The following is a 16,442-nucleotide window of genomic DNA, read 5'->3' on the forward strand; positions in this document are numbered from 1 at the left end:
ATGGCAAGAGGTGAAAACCCCAGCAAGGGGCGGGGCGAGCTCAGCTCTATGGAGAAAGAGCTCCTTCAGCTGGGAGGATACGTTATAGGAAGCTGAGGAAGACACATTCTCTGGATTCTAGAGAGGGTGGTTTTGTAAAAAGGGGTGTCGAGGGAGGAGGGGAGAGGTAGGTTGTGCAGATGTGATGGAAAACCAGAGAGAAAATGACTGTAAGAAAAAACAAAATCTTTGTTAAGTAGCAAAACCAGCAGCTGGACCAGATTAGCTGTTCCCTTCTCTCTCCTATTTTTGGACTTGGAAAGAAAATGTGCAAAATTATTCCTGTTTTGGAGAAAAGTAGAGAAGGAGGCTGGAGGTGGTGGTGGGGGGCACAGGTCATGGATCTGTGGAGCAAGACAGAGAAGCAGGAAAAACTGAGGGGCAGCCCAGCTGGGAGGCTCCCGTCTTTCTTGGGGTTGTGGTGACACTGTCGCTTTTTCTTCCTCGCCGGGGCAGGTGGGAGACCAGGTCCCTGCTCTATGTTTCTGCTCTGCTCAGAACCCGCAGGACAAAAGCTAAACCTGTTCTCACGGGGTGCAGCCGAGGCCAGGTGCAGACCCCACAGCCACAGGGACAACCTCAGGACCGCAGCTGAGCTGTGGGGCCACAAGGCAGACCCACAGGCCTTTCTGCAGTCCCCGGTCTCTTTTCCCAGCCTGTGTAAGTGCACAATGTCCTCCTGCCTTGATCTTGACTCTTGTCCAAATCTCTGGGTTTCCTGAATGAGCGCTCACTCCCACGCTGTGTAGGTAGGTGACTGGGAAGGGCCGGGGCTCTCCCAATAGGGAGGCTCCTTCCCTGGTGACGTTCCATGTCCCTCAGGTTGCCAGTGGGGAACACATTTCGGGGGGTGTGCCAAAGCCTCGAAACTCCTGCATGACTGCAGGGAACGTGAATGGATACAAACGTTTTGGAAGCTGAACACCTTACTAGAACACCCGCTCGCCAGGCCCTCCATTCCACTCTTGCTGAAGAGGACCGAGTGTGTACATGCTCAGCATAAGGCACGCACCAAAATGCTCAGCATTCTTTCTAATCGTCCTGAATTGGAAACTACCCAAATGCCCATCAAACAGTAGACTTGTTATATAAATAAGTCTGTATTCACATCTAAGAATGAATCATTCAGAACCGCAGCTAGAGATCTCACAAATGCAACAATGAGCCAAAGAAGCCAGGCCCAAAACAAGATATAGATTTCTGATTTCGTTTATATAAAGTACAAAACAGGTTAAAGAGTAGATGCCCTTAGAAGTTGGCATATGGGACACCCTTGGAAAGGGCTATTGACTTCGACTGGAAGGACTCTCTGGGGAGCTGGTAGCAATCTCTGCCCTCACTACCTAGGTGTGGGAAGTGCGTCAAATTTCAAAGAGCTGTTCACTTATAAGAATATTTTTCTGAATGTTTGTTATATGTCAATAAAAAAGGTTTAAAGGCCTCCGAAGACCCTCTGCAGTTATTCCGTGGGAAGAGCTGGACTTAAGGTGGGCTCCAGAGAGACGGTTTTTCCTTATAATCAGCCGAAGTTGACTTGTGGCCATGGCGACCCCTTGCCCTGGTCCTGCCCTTGGCAAGCCACAGGCCTGTGTGGTTCCCTAATACCTTCATGGCCCCCTAAGTCTTTGTTTCTGGGCTGAGCATATGCCCTTTCTCAATCCTACTTGACGGGACAAGGTTTTTGTTCTAGAAATACCAGGCATAGAGATGACTCCCCTCTTTGGGAGAGACCTAAATTGGTTCAGCTGGTCAGAGGTTTTTGTTTGCTCTTTGGTTTTCCTCACTGCTCCCTGGAGACCGTGCTCCAGCTTCCAGCCCTTCACCAAAAGTGGGAACACTTTCATCAGTCAAGAAGTCATGGACCCCTAGCTGTGTCAGTTCCTTAGGACTAAGTCAGGGCCCAGAGGGGCTGACCCACAACCCCTACAGCCAAACTCCAAGGTTGGACCAGGAAATCTATTCACCATGAGTGGTGGTAGTGATGGTGGCCATGGGTGTTTTGACCCTCTCAGTCCTTCCCTGGGTTTCACACTGTCTTACCTCATTGAATTAAGGGACCGGTGCCTTTCTAGGAAGAAAACAAGCATAATTCCTACACCGGAAGTGACTCCTCACAGACTATTATAAATATGATACGGGAGAAAGCACAGAGCCTAATGGGGTAGCCTGAGGACTGGGGCAGCAGCCACACTTGCTTAAGCCCATGTCCTTCCCAGAACAAGGAAAAATGATGAATTCCCTAGTGAATGTCAGCAAGGTCTTCAGGCTCAAGAAGGGACTCTAACCAGTAGTTTCCTGAGACGATTTTTACGTTCACCATTCTAGTTGTCCTCTTCTGATAATCCAAACTGGAATGACTTGATTTCTGACATAATAAGGACAACGCGTCTCTCATGGCCCCACTCTGTGTTAGGTGGCACCACAAGTCACTTAAGACACCCTTAAGCCGACCACCTTTCTTTATTTAAAAGATAAAACAGCTTATTTATACAGAACTTTATCTAGCAAGAGATGATAATACAACTTTGGTATGTCAGCAAAAGAACACTTTACTATCCAGGTAAGACAAAGCCCTTGAGTCGAAATTACACTTTGCTAACTCTTGACTATTGCAGATTTTGTCATACAACCATCACCTACTGTCCTCTAGACAGTGGACCCCTTTGTTCAAAAATTATTATGATTACGGGGCACCTGGATGGCTCAGTGGGTTAAGCCTCTGCCTTCAGCTCAGGTCATGATCTCAGGGTCCTGGGATCGAGCCTTGCATCGGGCTGTCTGCTCAGCAGGGAGTCTGCTTCCTCCTTTCTCTCTGCCTGCCTCTCTGCCTACTTGTGATATGTCTCTCTGTGTCAAATAAATAAATAAAATCTTTAAAAAATTATTATGATTTCAAGATGGCAACAACAAAACATTAAACTGAGTCTGGAGCTCCAGGCAGGTCCTGGGTGCAGAAAGACTGTGTGGATGCTCCTTCAAGGTTGGAACCAGTCCAAACTGGTGGAGTTTACACAATAATAGACAACCTGGTCAATGTCTAACTACAAACAAAAATAAGAAGATTAGAATTAAAGACGGAATATTATCATCATTTACAGATGCTATGAAATTCCTGGAAAAACCAATATAATCAACAGGAGAATAAAACTATTCAAACTAATAATACAGTTCAACAAGTTGACCCATACAAGATCAAAACCAGAATATAAATGAGTGGAGGGAGTAGAACAGGAGCGTGGACTTCTAAGGGTGGTCTCTTAGAGCTGCTCCCATCTTGTTACAGGGTGTGGGAATGGAGGGGGCCCTCCAGTCCCTTTGCATCCCTTGCCCAGAGAGGACTTCAGTGCGATTCTTGGAAAACATGCTTTGTATCTCCTGGAGTTTGGGGTATCATTACATTGGGTCTGCCACAGGTCTGATGGATCACCAGACAAGAGGCTTAGTGTCTGTGACTACAGGGCCAAGTGGGAGCAGAAGGCTGATTTGGGAGAGACCTGTCTTCCTTCTGGTGGCATGTCTTATGCCATCACCAGGCACAGATGGCAGGGGAATGAGGGGCAACCCAGAATGGGAATATTTTGCTTAGGGTCATTTAAAAAGAGACTCAACCCAAGAGGACTACGGGAAACAGAGAGGAATTTTACATAGAAAGCTCTGTGTGGGGTGCCTGGGTGGCTCAGTCGTTGAGCTTCTGCCTTTAGCTCAGGTCATGATCCCAGGATCCTGGGATCGAGCCCCACATCGGGCTCCCTGCTCAGCGGGAAGCCTGCTTCTCTCTCTCCTACCTCCCTTGCTTGTGTTCCCTCTTTGGCTGTCTCTCTGTGTCAAATAAATAAATTCTTAAAACAAAACAAGAAAAGAAAGCTCTGTGTGGAGCAGCTCCTGATTTGGGATGGGAAGATATCTTACACTTATTTCAAGTCTGGAGTTATAAATGTTCTGTTCACAAGGAAGACCCATAGAGCCAAAAATTCAGGGTGTGATCCAGGCTCTGCCACTTCTCTGTTCTGTGAATCTCCTCAAATCCCTTAACCTCTATAGGCAAGAGTTTTCCCATCTGCAGGTGTGGTGTTTTTCTCACACCAATATCTACCCACCAGGATTGGTGACAAATAATGATTCCCTCCAATAATCACTACACATAAGTTGTAAGCCTGCCCTTCTATAAAAGGTTCCCTTCAACGTCTTTAAGTTCATTCTGTGGAACTAGTTCTTTCTGCTCCTGGATGAAATTTAGGATGAGTCTCATGAGTTTTGTGGTCTCTTTCAGGTAATAAAAGTAGTCTCAGCTCCATAATTCATGTTTTTGCTTTCCAGTGACAAATTAAACTCTACACGTCATTCACAGCTTGGGACTTCTGCATGTTCCAGCTCAGGCCAGGAATCAGAAAGCAGCCAAAGTTAGGAGTTGGGAGTTCTCAAGCTCTGATCCTATCCCCTCTTAGCTGCCCAGTCTTGTCAATCTTGGCTTCTCACGGCTGTGGGATCAAAGTGTGGAAGAGAGTGGAGGAAGGCAGCAGCAGGGCTCTAACTTGTGTGACACTGTGGGGACCTGGACCCAAGGCTCTCTCGTCTCAGGGGTTCTCGGGGGGAACAGCCTATGGTTTCTTCAGAAACAACTCCTCTCTCTGCCCCCAGACTGGGAAAAGCATCTGAAGTCAAGTGTAACATTTTTGTATCTAACCTTTATTAAATCAAACAGCTCTCTTTCTAGTCTAGGTTCTAAGCATTGTTTAAAAATCACACATAGATCCATGCTTTTCCTGGTAGTAGCTTAAGAATAGCACATGTTTTCTGTTGCTTAGTTAATTACATTGATCAAATTTCTGACGTCAAACCATTTCCACAAGTTTTGGATTAAACTACTTAGTCATGATGCGTTTTTTTAAAAATAATTCAGTATCTGATTTGGTAAGCTGAAAGATTGTTTTGATTTTCATGTTCGTAAGTGAAATGGGCCTATAATTTTATTCTGATATTGTTTCTATCTGATTTCAAGTGAAAATACAGTGATCTTGTTAAACGGTTAGGACAATCTTTTTGTTTGTTTCTGTTTTCTGGTCCAATCTATTTAAGATGAGAATTAACAGTTTCTTGAGAATTTGGGAGAACTTAGCTATAGAACCACTGGGGCCTGGATTTCTGGGAAAGAGATATTTAAGTCCTTTTTTAATGTCTTTAATACTTACTAGTCAAGTCAGAATCTTTATTTTTTTCCGGGGCTGATTTTGCCATTTTGTGTCTTCCTGGGTGCTCGTGTATCTTACTAAACATATGAGTATATGAACATATAGCTTCTCATATTACCTTTTTAAGTAACAGTTTATTGAGATTGAATTCACACACCATGGTCTTAACCCTTTGTAATGTGTATGATTCAGCGATGATTCACAGACTTGTGCCACCACCAGTATCTAATCCAGAACATTTTCATCGTCCCACAAAGAAACCTCATGCTCGGGGCACCTGGGTGGCTCAGTGGGTTAAAGCCTCTGCCTTCGGCTCAGGTCATGATCTCAGGGTCCTGGGATTGAGTCCCACATTGGGCTCTCTGCTCAGCTGGGAGCCTGCTTCCCCCTCTCTCTCTGCCTGCCTCTCTGCCTACTTGTGATCTCTGTCTGTCAAATAAATAAATAAAATCTTTAGGGGAAAAAAAAAAGAAATCTCATGCTTATTAGCAGTTACTTCTTGTTTTCCCCAATCCACCCTTGCCTCCGCCCCAGCCCTTTCTGTCTCTACAGATTTTCCTGCTCTAGACTTTTCACAGGAGCAAAGGCATACAGTATGTGGCCTTTCATGCTGGGCTCTTTTTTTTTTTTTTTTTTTTTAAACCTTTCCAGGAAGGGTTAAGTTTCAGCCATGCTGTAGCATTTATCACGACTTCACTCCCTTGTATGGCTGCGTGATGTTCTATCATGCCGATACACCGCATTTTCCTTATCCCTTCCTCAGCTGACGGACACTTGGTTTGTTTCCACTTCTGACTGTTGTGACTCATGCTTCGTGGACAGGATTGCAGATAAACGATGGCTAGTCCTGAGCTCTCGGAGTGCATCCTGCTGGCTTATTCTCTGAGATCCACACCCCAGCTCCCTCTGATCACAGAATGAAAGGGTTCCTGTCAGGCAGGGCAAGGAACTCCCAGGTCTCTGCCACAGGACTGTGGTCAACGTGTGAACCAACTGGACAGGTCTCAGCACTCCTGGCTGGTAGAGATTTTAAACATCAGCCTTTGGAGTCCTCAGTGCCCAAATTTCGAAAACCAACAATAATTCAACTCTGTCATGTTTTATTCAAGGAAACTCAGATCCAGAAGCGTTAAGCCATTTATTTAAAATCACGCACATAATTTGTTGAGAGTGACACTCCTAGGGACTGACAAAGTCAAGATTGGGAATGATGACTCAGTCCAACATTCTGATCCAACGCCAACCAGAGATGAACCAAATCAAAATGAAAGACTGTCCACAAAACCCAACAGTTGCTTCTTTCTGATTTATGCCAAAATTTGGACACATTAGATTCTTAAAACAGTTTTTTTTCCCAGAAAGATAAAACATTTTTAAATAAGGACAAAAATTATGAATACAATCACAAGGTCTATTGGTGCCAGAAGTAGGTACGCAATTTTTTTTTTAAATAAACATTTATTTTCCCCTATCACATAACCTTGGTGATCTTTATCCTAAAGAAAGCCAGACTCTCCTATGAGAGCCCAGAAAGCGCATCTGAAGCAGCATTTCTGCAGCATTTTCTCTGAGTTGAGCTATGGTTTCCCTGCACGTCCATGCCCAGGCTACTGCACTTGCTTGAATATAAGAGCCCTTTGGGCTGTAGCATCTGCTGAAGCTTTTTTTTTTATTGTACTTTTTCTCGGGGATGGCCCTGTGCCAGCCATGTCCAAGGACATGTGTAGGAGCCAAAAGTAGGCAGGGATGCTCTGGGAAAACGCAAAGTAAAAGCTGAGAAGTCCCGTGGGGACACGGCCCTGACACCACGTTCCTCCCTCTCCCTCTGCACCCTATCTTTCCTGGGGTCTCTAACTCCTCCGGGCTGCTGCATTGCTCTGAGAAAGATGTGTTCATTCAACCCAAGTGCGGGACTCTTCCCTCCTGCAGCAGGTGGGGACCTCAGGCTTCCAAGCACGCAGCTCACACGCAGGGCAGCAGGACTTGCTGCCTCCAGCCACACCCCAGTTCTGCCTCTCCGAGAGCAGAGCGTCTCAGGCGAGCATGTGGAAAACCCTGACATTGTGTCTGGGGCAGCTGGCATAAATCTGCAACGATATCTTTCCGAACACAGAGAGGCAGTCTTGAAAGATCAAAGAATCTAGTTGAATAAAATAGAGATCTTCCCGCCAATGGAATATTATATGACCAACAAGGAATGCACGTCTGAGGAACTTTCATGACGTAGGTAAATGCTGACAATATAACATCCTTGACATGAATAAGCTCATTCCATGCTGCAGGGCTGTGAACTGGGGCTCTCCTGGTCCCCATTTTTACCTAAGAGCTCCCCGAGGCTCCAAGAGGAGAAACAACGTGCCCAGCATCACCTGGCTAGGAGACCATGGCGCCCACACACAGATGAAGGCACCTGGTCTGGCTCCACAGCCCCTGCCCTCAAATGTGATGCTGCATTGGAAGTCACTGGAAATCTGGAAGGGGTTACTTTGAGCACATTTTCTAACGCAGGAGCACCTCAGTCTTATAGCAAGACATGGAAAAGGGCAGGGAAGGTCCACATTTTTACTCTCAGTTCCAAGACAACTTTGACATGTCCTGACATTCGTTTTTATAAGAGCTTTGTCAATTTCACAGAAGTTTTGCTCATTTCCTCCTAAACATTTCCTCTTCCAGGCAACAATAGTCTCTGGATTAACTCTGGCTGCGGGGATATGGAGGAGATTAGATGTGAAAACCCTGACAGGGCTCCTACCTCTCATTTTTCTTCTCCTTTAACCAGTTGGGGGTTGTTGTTTTCCAGATTAATTCAATAAAGCCTGCCTTTCAGAACTGGCAACTCTGAAGTAATTTTAGAAATGTAATTTCACAAAAAAAAAAAAAATGCTTTTTGTGTGGGCTTCACATTACAAAATTACCTGCAAGGGGCATCATTGGTTGCAGTAATAAAATTCAGAGGGGAAACAGGCATCAAAGGAAGGTGAATACATTAAATCTCTTTCTCACAGACACACAAAGCAGATTTTTTTTTCCAAATGCCAAGAGAAGTCAGGTAATGATCTCGATAATATGGGTACCAAATTCCTGCTCTTGAGGAAAGGGGTGGGTGGAACATTTTAGTCTGTGAACCCACCACAAGGATCGAATTCCCTAGATAATTCCTCCTCATCATTCCACTTTGCCCAAATGCTTTGCCTTTTGAAATGGAAAGTGTGAGTTGAGAAAAGGTCCATTCTGCCCAATCCCCCGTTGTGATGGAAGGTATCTGTGGGGGCCTCTGGCTTCTCCAGAGCAAGGCTTCCAGTGGCCAGAACCCAGTTCAGCTTCCCGGCCCACGAAGTCTCTGCTTGCTGGAGGTGGTTGGGCTCTCTCTGGACCCTTGACTCACCGAACACACAAGAGACTTCAAAATAAACCCAAAGGCCAGCGTATTGCTTTTCTTCGAGAGAATGGCCCACCCGTAACCGGTCCTTCCCACTGAGCTCAGCCCTGGTCTCAGAATCCTTCTCCACACAGCACTCTAAATGTGCTGGGGTTTTATGGGACTAAAAAAGTAACCAGGACTATTATAATATCTAGCCCTAAAGCACAACCCACATTGATTTCTGTGCTGTGCCCCGTGGCCGCTCTGTAAAAACCTCCCTTCCTCCCCACCCAAGCTCACAACCAGTTAAGAAATAAGACCTATAAGGCAGGCAAACAATGATCAAAATGCTATCTTCTAATGAAGAATAACTTTTTTTTTTTTTTTTTGAAGGTGAAGCCTTTGATTTGTGGGCAAAAGCCCTGCTCATATTCCATCTCTGGATTATTTACCCATTCAGTTACAGGCAACTTTGGGGAAACACAGGCCTTCCCCATAGAAAATTCTGGCCCACTGAGCTTACAGCCTACCAGTAAAGCAGACCAGGGTGCTCCCATGTTGCAAACAGCAGATCTGGAAACAGAAAGTGAGAAGAGGCTGAGCCATTCCTTCTCCTGATGCACCCCTCCTCTCTGAATGAGTAAGGGGACCCCCAAAACCAGCAGTCTTCCTCCAGTGCAATGGTCCCTATACTTCATAGTATCAGATTCATAAGCATCAGATTCACCCGGAGGGTTTGTTAAAACACCGTCTGCTGCACCCCTGCCCGGAATATCTGAATCAGTAGGTTTGGGGTGGGGCCTGGACTTTGCATTCCTAGCAAGTTCCCAGATACTGCTGGTCTGGGGACCACGCTTTGAGAACCGCTCTGTAATGGAAGGTCCTTTCTTTGAAAATTTTTTCCATTCAACCATCAATGCATCAGGGTTCGCTCATAAAACAATGCAGAATTGCCTGTTGTCTACAGGTTGTCTACAAGTTGACAATCGTGTGGGGAGGCTCATATTATCCCATTTCTGTTGGGATTTAGATGGTCCAGTCCTAGAAGATAACTTCTCCATGACCTGTCTGCAGGCTTCAAATGGCCATCAGGGTTCGCTCATAAAACAGTGCAGAATTGCCAGACCCGACTTATAAAAGAATTTGTTGCTCAACACCAGATGAAACCAAATTTTGAAAGGATTCTTAGCTGTAGGTCTTCCTAGGGCCTTTATAACACTCATATGTACATAGTTGTTTCAGAAGAGCATACAGTATGTAGCATTTCCCAAACTTACTTACCAGAGAATACCCCTTTAAATATCTACTCTTTTCAGAGGGGAGGGAGCAGAGTGGAGCACACCCAAGGGGCTTATGCTTCCCTGGCCACACATCCGGAGCTAGACAGAAATTCCTTTTGTTGCCCTTCACACCCAAGTGTATCTTGATAAATGTGATGATTCTCATCCTTCCTCATTAACTCTTTCATGCAGTCAGTACAGATTTTATCTTACTGAGTCCCCGTTTGGGGGTTGGAACGGGGCTACAAGGATGAATGAAGGGGGATGGGGTTACCATAATGAGCCCCATGTCACTCCAGCAATTGCTTGAGCTCTGGGAACAGAGAAGAAAAAGCACACTCTGCTGGGCAAAGAGGGGTGTAGGGCATGGGAAATTCAGAGACTTCCTGGAGCAGGGAGGACCTGGGCAGAGTCTTAGCACAGTAGCAACTGCATGTGCCGGCAAGATGGCTGCCAGAGTGAGTGCAGTAGACACAGTGAGGGGCGGAACTGCTGTTCAGCCTCAACAAGTTGACACTCGTGTGGGGAGGCCCATTTCTGTTGGGATTTAGATGGTCCAGTCCCAGAAGATAACTTCTCTATGACCTGTCTGCAGGCTTCAAATGGCCACAAACTGAAGACACCTTCCTCTGGCCACTTCCCCTCAGCATCCAGGGTACAGGCAGGCAGGTATGACCATCATGGTCTTTGTGTTCCCTGCTGCGTAGAACTGGCTGGAAATGAAGACTCTTCCATCTGTGTTACAGTGGGGATGGTGCCCATGGGTGTGAGGGACCAGAAAACAGGGCATAGTGACTCTCTTCCCAGCATGCCCTTCTCCAGGCTGTGCCATGTGGTGGCCAGACATCATGCGGCAGCACCTGCGTGTGGGAGGAGAGCACTGAGGCTCTTGACAAAGTGAGGATAGAGACACCAGTCAGATGTTGACATGAGCCTGCTCTTTGTCTCCTCACTGGCTGGCTGAGGACAAGAGTAAAAAGACAATGAGAATTTTATAGAACCTGTGTATTCCCTTTACAGACTTGACCTCAAAGTGTATCCGATGCAAATGTTTTCACAGGTTTTTTTTTTTTTTTTTCCTTGTTTATTTTCCCAACTAGACTTGGGAATTCTATTTCACGGCACATTTTGCCCATTTTGATTTTCCAAACCAGATTTAGCAATTGCATTTCACAGCACATCAGCGATATAAACAGCTCTATTGAACTTCATGCACATGGTGAGCTCTGTCAGTCCAAAAATAATGCAGCTCTGCTTGGAATTCTGCTGGTCCCAGTGAAGAGGGAGGGGGGTGTTTTTGTGTCATTTCTGCATTGTTTCCTGGATAAAAATGACACATCCCAAGTCTTGAGTCTAGCATCAGCTTGAAAGTTAACCTAATACCAACTTTTATTTGTGGATTATTTGAAAGAGTTTACCTTTCTAGAATAGTTTTAAATGGGTACCTTTCCTTTTCTTACCTCTGGTCTAGTCAGCCTTTTAGGAATAGAGATGGGAGAGGAAGAATCAGGAGAGACAAAAGGAAGGCCTTCATTTTAAATAAACGACACGGCTTTATTACTTCCCATCCTTGTCTCCATAATAACCTTCAGAGACCAGAAGCTTTTAGGGATTCACATTGTGTGTGCAATACATCATCCCCAAGACCATTTTGACCTCTCAGATGATTGCAGAAAGATGAGTCTATTGATCAATCTCTTCCCTATTTTCAAATCTGTGTAGATGAAAATGAAGGAATGCATCCTTTTAGTTAGGGGTGGACTTATGGTGATATCTCTCTTCAGCCAAAGCAAGGCTAACACTACAAAGATCAGCGATCACGTGGAGCGGGATGGTTATATGACTCCCCGATGGCTCTCGGAGGGTTTATGGTGGCCAGCTTCCCAGACTGGTGCATATCTCAATCCACATCTGGTGGTAGGAAGTTTATTGAGAGTCTGGATTTTGTATTTATAAGGCTTCCATTACCTGTTTTAACTAGGTGTTAACTTGATAAAGAACTTCACTGATAGTTAGGATTGTCTTTTTCTCACTTTTATGAACTGCTAAAAATGTTGGCAAGAGTCAAAATGTGGAAGATTTTTTTTCTTTCTTTCCTTCCTTCCTCTCTTCCTTCCTTTCTTCTCTTTTTAAGTCATGGGGCGGGAATTTTGGGTCCGTGTGTTGTATTTTTTACAATTGCAACAAAATGTTTAACATATTTTAAAATGCTTAGCAGAAAGAGCAGAGGGCTAGAAATGACAACACAGACCCAACACTTTCTTACTGTACAGGTTTAAACCAAATTCTGGTTCTGTCGCAAACAAGTTATATTAATTTAAGCTTGCTGTTTAACCTCTTTGAGATTGGTTCCTTATTTGCAAAGTGAGAATAATGAAAATCTGCTTTACCTGCCTCACAAGATTGTTGCATCTATGGATAATCACAAAAATGGCTTTGGTGAAATGTTGGCTATGTTATGATCTCAAGTGACCCAGCCAAGCATTAGTTGTAAATTACTCCCATTAGGTTCATTCATGCCTTAGGAGAGTCACATACTAATTCTATCTCACCACATATGTTCCCCTATTACTCAATATCTTTAGCAAATTGTTCATCCCTCCATTATCTCATTTATCTGTTCAACTCTTGCTTCTTTATATTCCAAGGCGGTAAAATACCAGTTACTCAGTTTGACCACTAGAGGGAGCAGAGCATTTTCAATTCCCTTTTCTCAAGGCAAGAGCGTTCATTCTATTGAGTCACTAGACAGCACTCTCCTACTATAGTACCTCCTGAAGCAATAAGTAAATATGTAGAATTGCAAGTCAGCTGAGGAGTCATGGTCTGCATCTCTTTGGAAAATATCTCAGAAGAGAACAAATTTATTTTTTCTTAACTAATTAAAATGAAACTAACAGAAATTTGTATATCTGTAAATGAGTATACATGCCTACGTTTCCTAATTGTGTCCACTGGGAAGACCTGGAAGCAATGACATCTCAGTAACAGCAAGCACACTTACCACCCAGATCTTGGTTTCTAAACACCATTCTGCACTAAGAAAATGGCAAGGCTCCTTGGAGAAATGGTTGATTCCAAGGATAGGGCAGGACAGACATAAGATGAGCTTAAAACAGCTTATGGTAACATAAAGGATGGAAGCAGTTCAAAAAGATACAACTGCATATCCAAAGAACACAGAGTCAACTTGAAAGAACTCCTGGTGACCAAAACTGGGACCATCTAAACAATAATATATATAATAATGATAATAAAATAAAATAGAGTAAAATGAAATAAATAATCATGAATACAACCCATATAAGTAAACAATTGAATAAAAATTTTAAAATCACCATTAGGCAAACACCACCACGATAGTTACTACTGGCACAAATCATCAATGATTGTTAAAATTAGTCGGTAAAAGTTTAATGAGAAACAGGATATTTGTATAATCTCGAAGTATCTTCCCATAAGACACTAGCAAATTATAAAGGGATAAGTGTAGCTCTTTTTAGTGGGGAAATCTGGATACCACCTTTTCCTAGTGATCAGAGGTAAAATCATGAATTGTGAGACATATCAACATTCTATACGTCCTGAGATGAGGCACCCACAAAGACCCAAGTCACTTCTATGGTATTTTTGCCAAATATACACAACCCCAGCTTAAATCTCGAGAATTCATCAGACTACCCCAAATTGAAGTACTTTGTGATCTTTGTGACAATTGGCTGATCTTCTTCCAAGTGACATGAAGCCTGATGAACTATTACTTATTGGAGGAGATTGAGAAGACATGTCTGCTGCCTACAATGTCAGCTCCCCGGTTAGCTCCAAAAGAGGACATGAGTGGGAAAACTGGTCAAGTTCAAAGAAGGTCTGTCAATTATTTAATAGTTTTATATTAAACAGTAACTAGTATGTAACTACCAACAAGTCAAAATTTCCTTGCTTTGATTATCATATTGTGGTTATGAAAGATGCTGATATTAGAGGAAATGGGGCAAAGGGTATGTGTGAACTCTTATTTCAAAATAAAAAATGTAAAAACTGGATTAAAATGAAGCATTAGGAAATACTTACATAGTACTGACATATGCCTGCCACTGTTCTGAGCCTGACAGATATTATCTCATTGAACTCTGCCTATAACTGTGTGAGAAAGGTGCTCTTATACTTCTATTTTTAAATGAGGAAATTGAGGCAAAAAGGTTAAGTCAACCGCCCAAGGTCACATACCTCACACGTGGTGGAGCCAGGCTCTAGCCATCAGCATCTGGCTCTGGAGTCCCCGCTGTTAACACAACACTGGGCTACCCTTCGTGTAAGCTGGCTGCTTGGCTATTCAGAAAAGAGTATCTGGTGAGCATGGATGAAGGCAGAACTGGGGTGCTGAATCCACAGTCTGCAAAGACATGTAGAACATAGTCCTTTTCAAGAAGTTTCTGGTTGGAAAGGAGTCAGGACATGATCATTGACAAGAGCAACGACCCTTTACTAAGCACCTATTAGGCACCTTGTGTGTACAATATTCCATTTTTAAAGATAACCTAGTAAGTGGCAGAGCAGCGATTAAATGCAAGTCTGTATTCATTAATATTATTTATGGAGCACAGCCGTGTGCTGGATAGTATGTTCCGTGGTGGGAATGCAGCAGAGGGGGAGCCCCCAAATCATGCATAGCTAGCATCTTACAATTTAAACCTGACCTTCAACTTCTTAGTACATAGGGGCTTAGGTATAGCCCCTACCCATCCACACATCCTTTCTCGCTGACTTGGCTTTTTGTATCAGGGACTTCTATAGGAATGAACAGACACACAGTTTCTTCCCTATAATACAGCTTGATGGCAGCCATGCAGCACTCCCCAGCGAGGACTTTTGCTCCCTAGAGCCACAGACTGACACTTATTCCAAGAGTCTAACTCCCTTCCTCCTAGTTCCAATAATGGGTTTTGTCACCAAGTGCCTGGTTCGCCCCTCCAACCCCTGTATCCTGTGGACAAGGCATACACAAAGATTCAAGGTGGCTTCCCTGAGCCTTGGGTTTTGTCTTGGCCAATTGGAAATGGGAGGAACAAAATTCTCCCCTCTAGTGCCTTGTGTAAAGACCCATCCTTTGGCCTCGTCTCCAAAGTACATCTTTCATAACCAAAGTACACTAGACCATAGCATTCGTGTTTCTCCCTTAAACTTTTTCTAAGTGCAAACAGCCAGGCTGTTCTCTTGGACCTCTGCATCTGAGCCTACACTGCACTTAGGGGCCTGATTCCCCACCTCAAACCCCTACCCAGGACTTCTGGGATGAGATGTTTTGTAGCCTTTCCTCCTCGGGCCTTGCTTGTTGATGGTTGGCTCCTTGCTGCCTGACACCATGTTCTGCCTTGTCCTTTGCCCTGCTGCCTATTGTTAGGCTGAATTGCTACAGATGTCCCATCCGTCTGGCTCTCCAGTTTCCTGGGGACCACTCAGGTCTGTTGCCCTGATATTGGCCATCTCCAATTTGTCCCCAGTAGATGCTGGCTCATAATTTCCAAGCTTGAATGACTGAGAACAACGAGTTCTCCGTGTTGATATGAACAGCGAAGTCAGAAGAAGAGGTGAGGATATGTGTTAAACATGATGGATAGGTACAACTGCTAGATCCAGTAATCCAGACAGGATGATGAGGAATGGAGTTTGAAGTGTGAAGCTTTTTACTGAATCTTCTAAGACACTGTAGCACAAACCCAGTGCTCAGTTGTTCCACAGACAACATGGAACCATGGCTTGTGGGGACTGATCTAGGCTTTATGTCAGCAGGTATACCCCTCAGCTGGTTTGCACTGGTACAGATTATGGAGGACCCATTCTGATAGAGGAGGCATCTGTTGTGGCTGTTCTGTGCCTTTGCCAGGGCGATTGTTACATATTTGAGGTACCATCCCTGGGTTTATTGAATAGAATATAGCGACTGTATTATACCAGAGAGATATTGCATTAATACTTAAGCCATCTCTCCAAATCTTGTAATATTAAGGAAATCCACAAGTACTCCCAGAAGTAAGAGGCAGAAGCAGAATCAACAATTACACAGAATTGCCTGTCTCTAAATTAAAATTGGAACGACTGGCTGGGCTCTGAAATAATTCCTGCAGGTGAGATGACCTTGAAAGGTACTCTTCAATCATGTGTAGATCTTGAACCACTGAATGTTTCTTCTAATGTTATTTTGACTGGGATACCAGAAATGGGTACCTTTGAAGTATAACTAGAAATTCCCATTTGATGAAAACTGTTTAAAAATCTATGACTTTTCAATGAACCTAACACTTTAGAAGGCCACGATGGCTGTGAACTGGTTTTTAATTGGGCCAGAATATTACTCGAGTTCAGTCACATGAAAACTTGTCTTCATTTTTTTCCCTAGAAATCATATTTCCTAAGCAAGTACTCTTGCAAAATTTAAACAAGGGTGAAAAAAACTAGCCTTTTTATTATTTCCAAGTAGCTAGTTATAGGAAAGATCATAGCTCCCTCCTCTCCTACAATAAAAATGTTGGACTAGGTCCAAGTTTCCTTGCCTAATTTATTTTCTTAATTGGT

Source organism: Neovison vison, chromosome 13, assembly GCF_020171115.1.
Source record: "Neovison vison isolate M4711 chromosome 13, ASM_NN_V1, whole genome shotgun sequence".
NCBI lineage: Eukaryota > Metazoa > Chordata > Mammalia > Carnivora > Mustelidae > Neogale > Neogale vison.